This window comes from Papio anubis, chromosome 10, assembly GCF_008728515.1.
Source record: "Papio anubis isolate 15944 chromosome 10, Panubis1.0, whole genome shotgun sequence".
NCBI lineage: Eukaryota > Metazoa > Chordata > Mammalia > Primates > Cercopithecidae > Papio > Papio anubis.
In genome coordinates, this window is record NC_044985.1 from 90,122,310 (window position 1) to 90,138,208 (window position 15,899).

At 42.7% G+C, this 15,899-nt stretch overlaps 1 protein-coding gene across 2 annotated transcripts in view; it reads right to left on the reverse strand.

The window, feature by feature from the left end:
* The window catches only part of GPR1 (G protein-coupled receptor 1), a 48,257-nt gene that overhangs the window by 29,782 nt on the left and 2,576 nt on the right, over positions 1–15,899 (reverse strand). Inside the window, exon 2 of one of the 2 annotated variants that reach the window (XM_009182865.3) lies at positions 12,290–12,404. The gene's annotated coding sequence lies outside the window, so the exon portion shown is untranslated. Of the gene's footprint in view, positions 1–12,289; positions 12,409–15,899 lie in introns of both variants that reach the window. The other variant, XM_003907852.4, reaches the window with a different exon arrangement.

Here is a 15,899-nt window from a genome sequence, read left to right on the forward strand (position 1 = left end):
GGTTACTTTTTTTTTTTTTTTTTGAGACAGAGTCTCGCTCTGTCGCCCAGGCCAGAGTGCAGTGGCATGATCTCGGCTCACTGCAACTTCCGCCTCCAGGGTTCAAGCAATTCCTCTGCCCTCAGCCTCCTGAGTAGTGGGCATTACAGGCGTGAGCCACTGCGCCCAGTTTGTGGTTACTTTTGATGGCATTTTGGATCTGGGTTTCATCCTACGAGAAAACATCAACTGAAAGACTGCTGTGAGCCACAAAATAATGGTTTCCTGCTGTTACAGTAAAGCTACACTATGTTTATTCCATCCTTGACAAAGTGGCACATTCTGATCTTGTGATAATGTTCCACCAAAGGAGTTTATTTATTTTGCAGCAAAAGATTTGCATAGATTAGTTCATTTCTTGTGATGAATATCAGTACAACATAACCAGGCTACTTGCTATGATCTCACTGACCTCCTATAATCCAGCTGGCTCAAAGAAGCAATCAGTTGTTTGCCTTAGCAAGAGATACATTTTGTTTACTCTCTTAAGTTTGATGAATATATCATTTACTGATTGCTTGAGAAAAAAGTAAAAAGAAGTGGTCATCATGTGGGAAATTAGTAAACAGCATCCAGTGATTCTGAGCAGACTGCATTTACCATACCTAGAAAATAGGTCTTTATTTTCAAAAATCAATATTTTATTTATTTAAGGCTGAAAGATGTGTGAATATTCTTGTAAATGTTCAAATAACAAGTTAAAATAGCTAAACTTTTTTTTTAACTTACTTCATTTTGGGAAATCTAACATATTTCTGAGGAAGTCTCAAAATATGACTTTTTTTCTGTTTTTGGAAACAGAGTCTGTCTCCAGGCTAGAGAGCACTAGCACGATCATAGCTCACTGCAGCCTCAAATTCCTGGGCTCAAGTGGTCCTCCCACCTCAGCCTTCCCAGTAGCTGGGACTACAGGTGTGCACCACCACACGCAGCTAATTTTTTTTTTTTAAATTTGGGGTAGAGACGGGGGTCTTACTATGCTGCTCAGTCTGGTCTTGAACGCCTGGACTCAAGTGATCTTCTTGCCTTGGCCTCCCAAAGTGGTGGGATTTTAGGTGTGAGGTGAAAATGCCACTTTCACACAGTGTTTGGTGTATTATTATTATTATTATTGTTTTTTGAGACAGAGTTTTGCTCTTGTTGCCCAGGCTGGAGTGCAATGGCGCGATTTCGGCTTACCGCAACCTCTGCCTCCCAGGTTCAAGCGATTCTCCTGCCTCAGCCTCCCTAGTAACTGGGATTACAGGCATATGCCACCACGCCCAGCTAATTTTGTATTTTCAGTAGAGGCGGGGTTTCTCCATGTTGGTCAGGCTGGTCTCGAACTCCCGACCTCAGGTGACCCGCCCACCTCCCAAAGTGCTGGGATTACAGACATGAGCCACTGCGCCCAGCCTGTTTGGTGTATTATAATCCTGCCTACAAGACAAGCAGTTTTCAGTGTGTGCTGAAATACACCCTTCCCCACTCAACTGCCAAAAACCCAAAAGGAAGATCCTGGAGAAACACCATATTTATCTATGAAATATCATTCCAGAACAAGGAGTCTCTCCCAGACAAGAAAGAAACCATTTCATTTTACCATCTAAATTTTTCCCAACTTGTTTGTTGTATGTAAAGAACTGTAATTAAATACGCATTTATATGTGTGTGTTAAGAGAGATAAAATCATTCTAAAGGTGGACGGTTTTATTTTGAATACAGTTAATAAAATGAGAGTCCCATTGGGGCACAATGACAAATGGAAAGGCCATGTTTAATGTTATCAATACAACTGGGTGATAGAATAAATAATTTATATCAACATGGCATTTTCCATATAGCAACCAAAAATTTATTTGACTAAGCTTTTACCTGCTAAGCTTGCTGGTGGTTTTGGAATTAAAGAGAAAATCGCCAGCTCTTCTAAAGGGTAAGTGGTACTTTTAGACGTTACTTCCCTAAATGAACTCTTCCCTGCCTCCACAAACCTATGCCCCAGCCTAAATCAGGGCCCCTACTCTAAGCTCCTCACTTAGAGCAACTATGATTATGTATGTGGAGGCTTATTTCAAGAATGTCTGTCTCCGCCACCAGCCTGTGGTTTTGCTTACCTTCACACTCCCAGAGCCTAGCACAGTGCCTGGCAAACTGTAGGGCTCAAGAGTATTTACTGAAGGAAAGACTATTCAGTAGGTTTTGATAAAGGCATTCCTGTGCCTGGGCATCTTGGCAATAACTATTTTGTCTGAGAAGACAAACGTGAACTGAAGAAGAGAATTTGAATTCTTGATTATCATCAAATCCATTATTACCAAACCCACCTTGTTTTTTTTAATCAAAAGCATTAAAAGAATGTTGAATACCTAGAAAAGCCAGCCCCGCTCCTGAGAGGTGTGTTCAATCTGTTTAGTCACTTCCCTAGACCAGCACTTCTGACTTACAACAGGTCCCATTTCCAGGAAAAGATGAGATTTTTCTCTAAACTGGTATGAGGAGCAAACCAGTTCACTATAAACCATTGTCACTGTCATGTGTTGCTTATATATATATATATATTTTTTAGACAGAGTCTCTTGCTTGTTGCCCAGACTGGAGTGCAGTGGCATGATTTCGGCTCACTGCAACCTCCGCCTCCAGGGTCCAAGCGATTCTCCTGCCTCAGCCTCCAGAGTATCTGGGACAACAAGCGTGTTCCACCCCACTTGGCTAATTTTGTATTTTTAGTAGAGATGGGATTTTGCCACGTTGGCCAGGCTGGTCTCAAACTCCTGACCTCAGGTGATCCACCTGCCTCGGCCTCCCAAAGTGCTGGGATTACAGGCGTGAGACACCATGCCCGCCCTGTTGCTTCTAATTAAAACCAGTTGACCTAATTCTACTCAAAGGAAGCAAGTACCAACCACATCTAATTATGCAAATAGCACTTAACACTTACAGTAATACTCAGCATTTCCTGAGTGCTTGTTAAGTACAGTACAATGCTAAGCAATTCACATGCATTGTCACATTTAACTCTCACAAGAATCCTGGGAGGTACTGTTATTATTTCCACAAGGCTAAGAGAGCTTTGGCACTTAGCAAAAGTGGTGAAGACCAGACTAAACATCTGGGTCTGTCTGACCTCAGGGCCTTTATTTTTTTAAATTTTTTTGAGAAGGAGTTTTGCTCTTGTTGCCCAGGCTGGAGTGCAATGGCGCGATCTCGGCTCACCGCAACCTCTAGCTCCTGGGTTCCAGCGATTCTCCTGCCTCTGTCTCCCAAGTGGCTGAGATTATAGGCATGTGCCACCATGCCCAGCTAATTTTGTATTTTTAGTAGAGACAGAGTTTCTCCATGTTGGTCGGGTTGGTCTCGAACTGCTGACCTCAGGCGATCCGCCCACTTCAGCCCCTCAAAGTGCCGGGTTTACAGACGTAAACCACCGCATCCAGGCAGGGCCTTCCTTCTTAATCCCTGCACACACAGTCTCTCTGAGGAATGATCTGTTAAGGTGTTCATCTCCCTTACTAAACTAAGAACATCCAGGGCAAGGAATAACTTTTACTTATCCTTTTATCTCACAAGGAGCAGAGTGCTCAGTAGGTGCTCAATGAATGTCTTGTGAAAGAAGACGGAAGTGCTTTCTCAATCATCAAAACTATGTTATGTTTAGGCTGGGTGTGGTGGCTCATGCCTGTAATCCCTGCAGTTTGGGAGGCAGAGGTGGAAGGATTGCTTGAGGCCAGGAGTTTGAAACCAGTCTGGGAAACATAATGAGACCTCTGTTTCTACAAAATCGAAAAAGTAGCCAGGCATGGTGGTGTATCCCTAGAGTCCTAGCTACTGAGAAGTGGGAGGATTACTTGGGCCCAGGAGGTCGAGATTACAGTGAACTGTGATAGTGCTACCGCACTCCAGCCTGGGCAACAGAGAGAGCCATGTCTCAAAAACAAACAAACAAACGTTATGCTTACTATGGTTTTAATGTGTAGAAATACACAAAACAAATATTTATATAAAATGAGGCAAATATTTACATATATAAATCTATGTAACTTTTTTTTTTCCAGACAGGGTCTCACTCTGTCATGCAGGCTAGAATGCAGTGGCATGATCACATCTCATTGCAGCCTCCACCTTCGAGGCTCCAGCAGTCCTCCTGCCTCAGCTTCCTAAGTAGCTGGGACCTCCTGCCTCATCTTCCTAAGTAGCTGGGACTACAAGGAATGTACTGCCATGCCCGGATAATTCTTAAATTTTTGGTAGAAACAAAGACTCACATGGCTGGGCGCGGTGGCTCACGCCTGTAATCCCAGCACTTTGGGAGGCCAAGACGGGAGGATCACGAGGTCAGGAGATCGAGACCATCCTGGCTAACATGGTGAAACCCCATCTCTACTAAAAAAATACAAAAAACTAGCCGGGCCTGGTGGCGGGCGCCTGTAGTCCCAGCTACTCGGGAGGCTGAGGCAGGAGAATGGCGTGAATCCGGGAGGCGGAGCTTGCAGTGAGCTGAGATCCGGCCACTGCACTCCAGCCTGGGTGACAGAGCGAGACTCTGTCTCGGAAAAAAAAAAAAAAGAAACAAAGACTCACTACGGTGCCCAGGCTGGTCTTGAACTCTTGGGCTCAAGCAATCCTCCCATCTTGGCCTCCCAAAGTGCTGGGACTACAGGTGTGGGCCACTAGGCCCAGCCTTCTATTTTTATTAAAATTTAATCCACTTTTTATGTCAAAGCATAAGAAACTGCCATTTTGTTAGATCAAAAATGGTCAAGGTCACAGTCAGTCTCGGTGGCTCACACCTGTAATCCCAACACTTTGGGGGCTGAGGTGGGTGGATCACTTGAGGCCAGGAGTTGGAGACCAGCCTGGCCAACATGGTGAAACTCTGTTTCTACTAAAAATACAAAAATTAGCCAGGCATGGTGGCACACGCCTGTAATCCCAGCTACTCTGATGGCTGAAGCGTGAGAATCGCTTGAACCCAGGAGGTAGCGGTTGCAATAAGCTGAGATTGCACCCATCGCACTTCAGCCTGGGTGACAGAGTGAGACTCTGTCTCAAAAAAAAAAAAAAAAAAATAGCACTTTTTTGTTGTTGTTTGTTTTTTTCAGCTTTTAAGTTCTGGGATACAGATGTAGGATGTGCAGGTTTGTTACATAGGTAAATGATTTGTGTCAGGGTGGTTTGCTGCACAGATCAACCCAGCACCTAGGTATTAAGCCCAGCATCCATTAGCTATTCTTCCTGATGCTCTCTTTCCCCCAGCCCTCCCACATGCCCCCAGTGTGTTGTTACCCCCATGTGTCCATGTGTTTTCATCATTCAGTTCTCACTTATAAGTGAGATATAAGTGAGAACATGCCGTGTTGCCGTGTTTGGTTTTCTTTTTTCTTTCTTTCTTTTTTTTTTTTTTCTGAGACCGAGTCTCACTCTGTCACCCAGACTGGAGTGCAGTGGCACAATCTTGGCTCACTGCAACCTCTGCCTCCCAGGTTCAAGCAATTCTCATGCCTCAGTCTCCCAAGTAGCTGGGACTACAGGTGTGCGCCACCATGACTGGCTAATTTTTGTATTTTTAGTAGAGACAGGGTTTCGCCATGTGGACCAGGTTGGTCTTGAACTCCTGACTTCAGGTGATCTGCCTGCCTCAGCCTCCCAAAGTGCTGGGATTACAGGCCTAAGCCACTGTGCCCGGCCCCGTGTTTGGTTTTCTGTTCCTGTATTAGTTTGCTGAGGATAATGGCTTCCAGCTCCATCCATGTCCCTGCAAAGGACATGATCTAATTCCTTTTCATGGCTGCATAGTATTACATGGTGTATATGAGCCACACTTTCTTTATCCAATCTATTACTGATGGGCATTTAGGTTGATTCCAGGTCTTCGCTATTGTGAATAGCAAATAGCATTTTTACTCTTTTTTTTTTTTTTTTTTTTGAGATACAGTTTCGCTCCGATTGCCCAGGCTGGAGTGCAATGGCACAATCTCAGCTCACCGCAACCTCCGCCTCCCAGGTTCAAGCAATTCTCCTGCCTCAGCCTCCCAAGTAGCTGGGATTACAAGCATGTGCCACCATGCCGGGCTAATTTTTTTGTATTGTTAGTAGAGACGGGGTTTCTCCACGTTGGTCAGGCTGGTCTCGAACTCCCGACCTCAGGTGATCTGTCCGCCTCGGCCTACCAAAGTGCTCGCATTATAGGCGTGAGCCACTGTGCCCGGCCTGCAAATATCATTTTTATATGGCACAACTGAATAAAGAAAAGGCTCTGTCAACTCTCACTTATACAATTAAGTAAAATGTTTCATTGCCAGATTTTTCCACTCAATTAGAGGTTTATCATTATAAACTGTTAAAGACAGAGTTTTGTGAAAAATTAAGGATGTCATATCTATATGCCATTTTTTCTAGGTTCAATGATCTAACATTGATTCAACTTCGTATTTTATTATTTTTCATGCCATTACGGACAATTTGGTCCTAATGAAAATTCAAGCAGGCACATATATATTCCTACTTGGGCTCTCCACTTTTTTCAAGCTGCCAGGTTGTCTACCTCCTTTCAAACTCATTCTCCATGAAGTCTTTTCTTTTTCTTTCTTTTTCAGATTAACTCCACCTTTATCCCATGCCTGACCCACCCCTTAGTGTTCCTCAAGCACTTTCATAATGACGATAGTTCACGTGTTTATAGTGATCACTTTTTGTTGAATATTGGTCTCCACTGTATCCAGTTATGTAAAGCACTTAACATGGAGGAACTGTACCCAATTCATTCAGTTACTTTTTGTTTTGTTTTGTTTTTTGAGACGGAGTCTTGCTCTGTCTCCCAGGTTGGAGTGCAGTGGCACGATCTTAGCTCACTGCAGCCTCTGCCTCCCAGGTTCAAGCAATTCTCCTGTCTTAGCCTCCTGAATAGCTGGGACTACAGGTGCACACCACCACTTATGGCTAATTTTTGTATTTTTAGTAGAGACAGCGTCTCTACTAAAGGCTGGTCTCAAATTCCTGGCCTCAGGTGATCCGCCTGCCTCGGCCTCCCAAAGTGCTGAGATTATAGGCTTGAGCCACCATGCCCAGCCGTCATTCAATTATCATACTAGGAGATTGACTGGTTGACTTGGAAGGTTAACTTTTTTGTATTTTGTATAAAAAGAAACATAAAATTAGCATTTCAGAGAGTGACCTTGGGTGCCATTTTAAGCACATGTGAAATCTGCTTTGCTTTTGCATGATTCCGGAGGGAAGACTACAACCTCTCCTTATTGAATTCCTTATGTGCTAAACGTTGTGAAAGAAATTCCTTTTTCCATTTCACTTTACACAAGACTTTGTCATCTAGGGACTGCCAGTGATAACAACAGGGCCTCCTGTTTCTGGTGTTCTAAGAACACCTCCCAACCCACTGGTAGGCCTCTGTGGAATTTTAAAACCCTACTCGGTGCAAACAATGGGAGCTTCCTGATCCTAGTTGGGTGACCTGGCTTTGTGCACAGCTGGATTATCTGGCCTAGTTAAATTCTGAAATTGTATATACAGATCGGCAACACTGGGGTTACAGGATTTAAAGACTTAAGTCAGAACCTTCATTACACGTTTGAGTTAGATGTATATTTCCTAGAAGATAGTAATGGGCAGTCTTGTCAAGAATAGACAGTGAAAAATATCAAGTGCCATACAAATATATTTTGGTTGTAACCTGAAAAATTTCCTCAGTTGACAGTGGGTACAAATGGGGTAGTATTTACAGTTGTAACTCAGGAGTCATTGGAGTGTCCCCATTGACTGGTACATTGACCTCTGCGTTTGCCAGAGAAACATGCTCGAAAAGAGTTCTCTAAAAAAAGTATGTGCAGTCCCAGCTACTCAGGAGGCTGAGGCAGGAGAATCGCTTGAACCTGGGAGGTGGAGGTTGCAGTGAGCTGAGATTGCGTAACTGCACTCCAGCCTAGGCAATAGAGCGAAAACTCTGTCTAACAACAACAACAACAAAAAGTATTTCCAGGGCCAGGTGAGTTACATGTGTTTGTGTACAAGTCTGCTCCTCCTTGGGTGCCACGTTTCTACAGGTATGCTGCCATATCACTGGGCTTCTTGTCTTGTCAAAATTGGGTAGAGCTTTAGGATGAAGTGAAGGTAGGAGGCCAGAGAATTCCATTCTCTTATGATATATATATATATTTTTTGTTAAAGTTGTCCCAAAATAGGGCTGCCTGTGCTCTGAGATTTTAGTGGAAACAACTCTTTCTATTTTTATTTTTATATATTTTTTTGAGACGAAGTCTCGCTCTGTCACCCAGGCTGGAGTGCAGTGGCGCAATCTTGGCTCACCACAACCTCCGCCTCCTGGGTTCACGTGATTCTCCTGCCTCAGCCTCCTGAGTAGCTGGGATTACAGTGTGCACCACCACGCTCAGCTAATTTTTGTATTTTTGGTAGAAATGGGGTTTTGCCATGTTGCCAGGCCGGTCTCGAACTCCTGACCTCAGGTAATCCACCCGCCTCAGCCTCCCAAAGTGCTGGGATTATAGGCATGAGCCACTGTGCCCAGCCTTTCCATTTTTATTTGCATGCTGATCTCACATTTCCTCTCCTCTCAGAGGTCAAAGGCTGTGCCAAGCTCCTCCCTCCCAGTAAGTTCTTCCGCAAGGCTACTCAGGCCAGGAAGGACTTCTGGTATGCCTCAGCAGCTGGCCAAAGTCCAGATCTTCTCATCTCACTAGGACCTATGATGGCACACCAAAACCCTCTCACCTTCTCACCTTCCCCATGAACTGTGAGCCTTCATACTTCAGTTCAAATCCAATCCCTTTCTTTTCTGAACTCTATATTCTCTAGGCACTACACAGTTTTAAAACTTCTTAGTTTATGAACTTAATTCTGCGTCCCAGGCAGCACAACTCAAAGCTTTCTGAGGTTAACAAGTTACCATTAAAATCCCCTGTCTTCTCCCATCACACTAACTGAGGGTTCAGTCAATATTTGCTTGATTGACAATGACCAATACAGGTAGATTCTCTTAGTTAATGCTAAACACCTCTCTGACAGGAGAAAATATTAGTCTTCCAAATAAGTAACCCAAATTTTACAGTTTCCATCTTCCTCTGCCTGACGATGAAGGTGAAAACTGAGAGTAAAACAAAAATATTACATCATCCAAAAAGCCCTAACATACCTTATTTATTTGCTTTGTTGAATTCTTTTTATCACAAAACAGGTCTTTATTTGCACCTGTCCTGTAGAGAGTTGCTGTTTGCAATGTTTCACACACTCGATTTACATGGGCTAGCTGAGTTTGTTTGCTGAATAAAAGGCAACGAGACCAAGTTTGGGCAATTGGATCTCCCCTAGGTCAATTTGCTTCGCCCAGAGATAAACTTTTCTGTAGGCAAAGCCAGGTCCCATTCCTCACCCCTGCCCTTCTCCACTCCAATGAAGGGAGGATTGCATAATTTCTAGCAAAAATTCGTGCCTGATTCATGTTATATTTTATTCCTATTGATGCCACTTTCTTTAACAATGAAGAACATTTTTCCACTTATTTGAGTCTCAGTAAAATAATCGGAACATAATAAGATCAAGTTCATGTTGAAAAATATGAAAACAGAGTCTGAATAGAAGATTTTTTTCACTAAATATTAAGTACCCATTGTATATGCTAGATAACCCATTATATAGATCACATTGAGTAACGACTTAATAAGAAGGGGTAAAAAAAAAACCCAAAAAGGAATTGGAGAGTTTTGGAAGGAATCTTGTCCATTTGATTTATTGTAAAGGAAAGGAAGCTGAGGTCCAGAGAGTTTACACTGCCTCATGCCATGAGACAAGTTAGAGGCAAAGCTCGGGACGACTTGGCAAAATCAAAATTACAAGTGTAAAGATATTGTGCAGTTATAGATTTGAGGCATATTTGGAAATTGTCCAAGTTCAAGAGAGTGCTATGTTATTAATCTTGATTTAACTGGTTATCCCTTTTCTACCTTTTAATTTTCTACTACCAGTTTTTATTGTGGCATAGTGTCTATGATGAGGTAGTAGCCATACTGAAGTTAATGTCACCAAAGAAACCAGGTGAATTAGGACTGAATATCACCACCAGATTTAAAAGTTTAACTTCGTGGTTTATATGGTAATTCATACCTGAAAAAAAATAGATGGTTATTTTTTTTCCCTAGAGACAGGATCTCACTATATTGCCCAGGCTGGACTCCATCTCTTGGGTTCAAGAGATCCTCCTGCCTCAGCCTCCTGAGTAGCTAGGACTCTAGCTGCACACCACTGCACCTGGCAATATTATACAGTTTTAACGTTATAAAAATAATGTACCATTAGACTAAGTTTGGGGAAAAGGAATGGATATATTGCCTGAAGCAGTATAGAATACACAAGGGTGGCATAAAAACTACTTTGAGCAGAAGGGATTTGAGTTCTGAAGTCTCTTATCTGCCTAAAAGCAGAGCCTTCCAAAAGAACTCAAGAAACCTTAACTTGCCATAGATTCCCTCCCTGGAAGCAATCAGGGAAGACTGACCCTTATCACCAGAGATGAGAAGTCTCTGCACCACACCTGAACAGATATTGTCACCAAAACTATCATATCACTGGTCTGTTCTCCTAAGGACCCATTTATGTTTCCAAAAAGTCATTTGTTTTCCCATAAGTGCCCTTCTCTTCCATTTCTCCTATTCTATTAAGATGGCATATATAAAACAAAACAAAAACAAAAAAACACACACTTAAAAAAAAAAGAAAAAAAAAGATGGCATGTAAGCCCCAAATTCTAACTGCCCATCTGAGTCACTTGTTTTTTTTTTTTTTTTTTAGATAGGGTTAGGTTCTGGTTGCCCAGGCTGGAATGCAGTGGCACAATCATAGCTCACTCAGCAACCTCTGAGTCACATTTACTTGGGAACGCCCAAATCTACATACATACAATTAAATTTTGTTTTCTCTTGCTAATCTTTCTTCTGTCAGTTTCATTTGCTGGTGCCTAATAACAAATCTAAGAGGGAACAGAAGTTTTTTCTCCTTGACACATCTATAATCTCACCATCAGAGTAACACATCTCTTATCAGTTTTGCATATTCAATCTTTTCTACTTCATTTATTTTTACATGATTATAATTCTGGTTAACATGATCTGTTATTAAATATTTATCTCAGGGACATGACAATTAGCGGTCAAGTAACAGAGAATGTATGACCTTTTATAAACTAAGTGACTTAAATCAGATAAAATAACAAAATAGGCCATGAAAAACATAATAATCTAGTGTCTGGAAGATGTACAAATATAATGAGAATTATTCACTAAGAATAATTACTTGTAACTTGAGACCCAGGAAAGGTCCCTTGGCCTTTTTTGTTTTGTTTTGTTTAAACGAAAATACCATCGGATTCATGTAACAACAGGTTTGTGGATTCTTGAGTGAATGAGTCTGCCTTAAGTGAAAAAGGCAGTTTAAGAGCATTATTGCCAGTGAAAGTTCTGTTATCAAACTTTATTTGGTTTTCATTAGCTTTCTTTTGGAGGAAAAGATAAAAGGCAATTGGTGCTCACAGTTTCTGACTAGAAAAGGAACAACTGAATAGCTGAACTCTTCTCTCCCACAGTCTTCCCTGCATTTAGCCATCTACCCCTTGTTGGGAGAGCCCAGATACCAATTATTCTAACAAGAAATTGATAGCGAGATTCGACAAGGCAACAACAACAAAGAAATGGGAGAGCACAACAAATCACAAACCTTTCATTGTACAAATGGGGAGCCAGTGGCAGGGAACCGCAATACAACTCAGTTTAGAACTTTTTTCCCACCTTGTAATCTAAAGAGGGCGATACCAGTTTTCCTCTCGGAGTACCAATTTTTTCTACTAGTTTCTCAACAGTGAGTCTTCCACAAATGATGTTTGACTATTTCTAGATCACAACTCCTTAAAAGCCAGATGTATGAGCTGTAATTATGTAGGTAAAAGCTGAGAAAATTACTGAAAGTTCTTCTTTGTCCGCCCACCCCAGCAACATGCTCATTTTCTCTCTTGCAGTGTTTTAGGATTAATCAGCAGCTGTAGCGAACCCTGAAGGATCGTCCCTAAACACTTTTGCCAAGACCAAAAATATGAATCTGCAGACAGAGGATTTTGTAAACGATCAGTAGTCCTTTTCCTTTTTTGCCAGCTGGTAGTTAGTCAAATACTGTTTTGTAAATAAATCATCTGCAGGAATCCTCATCAGGTCAGCTGTAAATGTGTCAGTTTGAGGAAAACAAACAGGACAGCACTTACCAGTTAATTTTCTGTGAGGAGAGAAGCTATTGTCATGCCTGGGTGTACCTTCCTGGTTCCAGAATGAAATGGAGGGTGGTGTTCAGAACGGCTGCATTCCTCATTCCACTTTTATCTGGCTTTTGAAATGACAGTGTAGAGAAGAATGATGTTGGGTTTTGAATGTGGTTCTTCCCTTCCCCCACCACCCTCCGTAAAAATTCATCATGCAATCCTAGAGAAAAGTAAGCCATGAACATACTGTACAAATTAATTCTTTTGACCAGCATGTGTTGGTGTAACAAGTTTGTTTTTTGAATGGAAATCACTGCTACTAGCTGTTCTGCAGGCTGAAAATCAGTTATGGATGGGGGCACCCACCCCTCCTTTCTCTGGGTAGGGTTTTGCTTATGAAAAGTTAAGTTAAATTAGCAGAGATGGAATGTTCTTCAAATGCATGGTATAAGGCTCATCAGGAGATTTTACTTTCTGTGCTTCAGTGTGTCCTGATAGTGAAGAGATGGAATCACATATTGGTTAATTGTGAATTTTAACTTTTTTTTTTTTGAGTCAGAGTCTCGCTCTGTTGCCCAGGCTAGAGTGCAATGGCACAATCTCGGCTCACTGCAACCTCCGCCTCCCAGGTTCAAGTGATTCTCCTGCCTCAGCCTCCTGAGTAGCTGGGATTACAGGCACCCGCCACCATGCCCGGTTAATTTTTGTATTTTTGGTAGAGATGGGGTTTCACCATGTTGGCCCCACTGGTCTTGAATTCCTGACCTCAGTTGATCCACCCACCTCAGTCTCCCAAGGTGCTGGGATTACAGGCATGAGCCACCATGCCTGGCCTTAAAGATTTGATTTTTTTTTTTTTTTGAGATGGAGTCTCGCTTTGTTGCCCAGGCTGGAGTGCAGTGGTGTGATCACGGCTCACTGCAACCTTCACCTCCCTTGTTCAAGGAATTCTCCACGTCCGCCTCCTAAGTAGCTGGGATTACAGGCATGCGCCACCATGCCCAGCTAATTTTTTTGTATTTTTAGTAGAGATGGGGTTTCACCATATTGGCCAGGCTGGTCTCGAACTCCTGACCTTGTGACCCACCCACCTCAGTCTCCCAAAGTGCCCGGCCTAAAGGTTTGATTTTTATCCCGGTCACCATCTATGGGCCTGGCAGATGTGGGCACATCTGTGTACCTGAGGCAGGACTTAGAATTCATAAATTCAAGGGATGAGAAGTATGGAGCTGGAAGGTAGGCAAGCCTTGATGTGGCGAGCTTACCTCTGACAGCTAGTTATCTTTTTAATTTTATTTATTTATTATTATTATTATTATTATTATTTGAGATGGAGTCTTACTCTGTTGCCCAGCATGGAGTGCAGTGGCGCAGTCTCGGCTCACTGCAAGCTCCGCCTCCCGGGTTCATGCCATTCTCCTGCCTCAGCCTGCCGAGTTGCTGGGACTATAGGCGCCCGCCCCCACGCCTATATATATATATATATATTTTTTTTTTTTTGTATTTTTGGTAGAGACGGGGTTTCACCATGTTAGCCAGGATGGTCTCAATCTCCTGACCTAGTGATCTTCCCGCCTCGGCCTCCCAAAGTGCTGGGATTACAGGCGTGAGACATTGAGCCCGGCTGCTATCTTTATTTTTGTATAGTCTAACTTCAGCTTAACCATGTGATACCTGAAAGTGCACATTGTTAGGCCATGAAAGGTCAGCTGCCAGAGAAGCACAGGCTTTTGTTTTTGTCCACTGTTAAAGACCAAGTCTAGGAAATCTAAAGCAGGAATTCTCACAGTGGGGGTCGGAAAAAGTGGGGTGCACTTTTTCAAACTACAAATATCCCTCTGCTTTATAAGAATATATGCTCTTCCACACCTACCCGCAATCCCTTGATTCAATCTTGGCATATTTTTCAGTGTTTTGTGAGACTGGATGAATAGATGTGGTCAGTGAAGGGGGTACTTAGTAGAGCTCTGCTAGTTTCCATTCCTTTGCATTAGCAGTATTAGTATTTACTATAGTCTATACTATGTTCTATAATCACACAAAATCACAATTTCATCTGTAAAAGCCATTATTGAGGAGAATCTCAGGAAGTTGTGGTTACTTTGTGAGTTTATTTTTGGCTCTAGAGCAGGAACCATTGAGTAGCAAAGAATATAAAAAGCGACAAGAGAAATGCCATTGATCAAGGACTGTCCTATGTGCCAAGCATAGTTTAAGCACAGTACACAATGAAACCCAGGAAAGTGTATGCGTTTTTATGTTTTAGCCACCACCTAAAACAATTAAAACACATGCTTGCTTAGCTTTGAAATTAGTCTAAGAAACAATAAATAAAAGGAATAATAAATAAAATATCTCTGCAAATGTGCCTTATAGTTTGATGTATGTTTGAAGAGCTTCCGTTTGACACCCTAAGGCATGACTTGCAGTTGATCTGTTATGCAAAAGGAGCTGAAGTGCTCAGGTGTACTAGAGATAAGCTACTTGCCACCTCGGAGCGTTAAGGGTATAGTAGATACCAGCCAGGCTGTTTGGTGCATTGGTTTAGCTGGTGGGCCAGTTAATTGGAGATCTGTTAAGAGAGCCTTTCGTGTAAGTGGCAGAGTTGGGGTTTGGTTCCAGACGTTCTGACTTCAAATACCATTATCTTAAGAGACTTAATCATTGGGCTATCCATCTCCTTATTGGAAGAGATATTTACAGAATTGAGTGTATGAGAGGAAGGGATAGCAAAACTTCTGCCAGGTAGAAGGATTTCAGGACAGTTTTGCCACTTTTAAAAAAATCATTTGCAAATTTTCTGAAGGCTGTTATGGCTAGTATTTCAAGGGGTTTCTTTTCATAATACACTTTTTTATTTTTAAAAATAGAGACAGGAGCTGGGCATGGTGGCTCACACCTGAAATCCTAGCACTTTGGGAGGTGGAGGTGGGTGGATCACCTGAGGTCTGGAGTTCGAGACCAGCCTGACCAATATGGTGAAACCCTGTCTCTACTAAAAATACAAAAATTAGCCAGAAGTGGTGGCGTGCGCCTGTAGTCCCCAGCTACTTGGGAGGCTGAGGCAGGAGAATCGCTTGAACCAGGAGGTGGAGGTTGCAGTGAGCCGAGATAGTGCCACTGCACTCCAGCCTGGGCGACACAGCAAGACTCCATCTCAAAATAAAAATAAAATTAGGCCGGGCGCGGTGGCTCAAGCCTGTAATCCCAGCACTTTGGGGCCGGCGGGTGGATCGAGGTCAGGAGATCGAGACTATCCTGGTTAACTTGGTGAAACCCGTCTCTACTAAAAATACAAAAACTGGCGGTGGTGGCGGGCGCCTGTAGTCTCAGCTACTTGGGAGGCTGGCCCGGGAGAATAGCATGAACCGGGGGCCCGGAGCTTTACAGTGAGCGAGATCAGCCACTGCACTCCAGCCTGGGAGCACAGACTCCGTCCCCCAAAAAAAAGCCAATAAAAAATAAAATAAAAATAAATAAAATAAAATAAAATAAAATAAAATAAAATTAGAGACAGGGTCTCACTGTATTGCTCAGGCAGGTCTTAAACTCCTGGGCTCAAGTAATCCTCCTGCCTCAGCCTCCCAAAGTGCTGGGATTACAGGCATGGGGCACC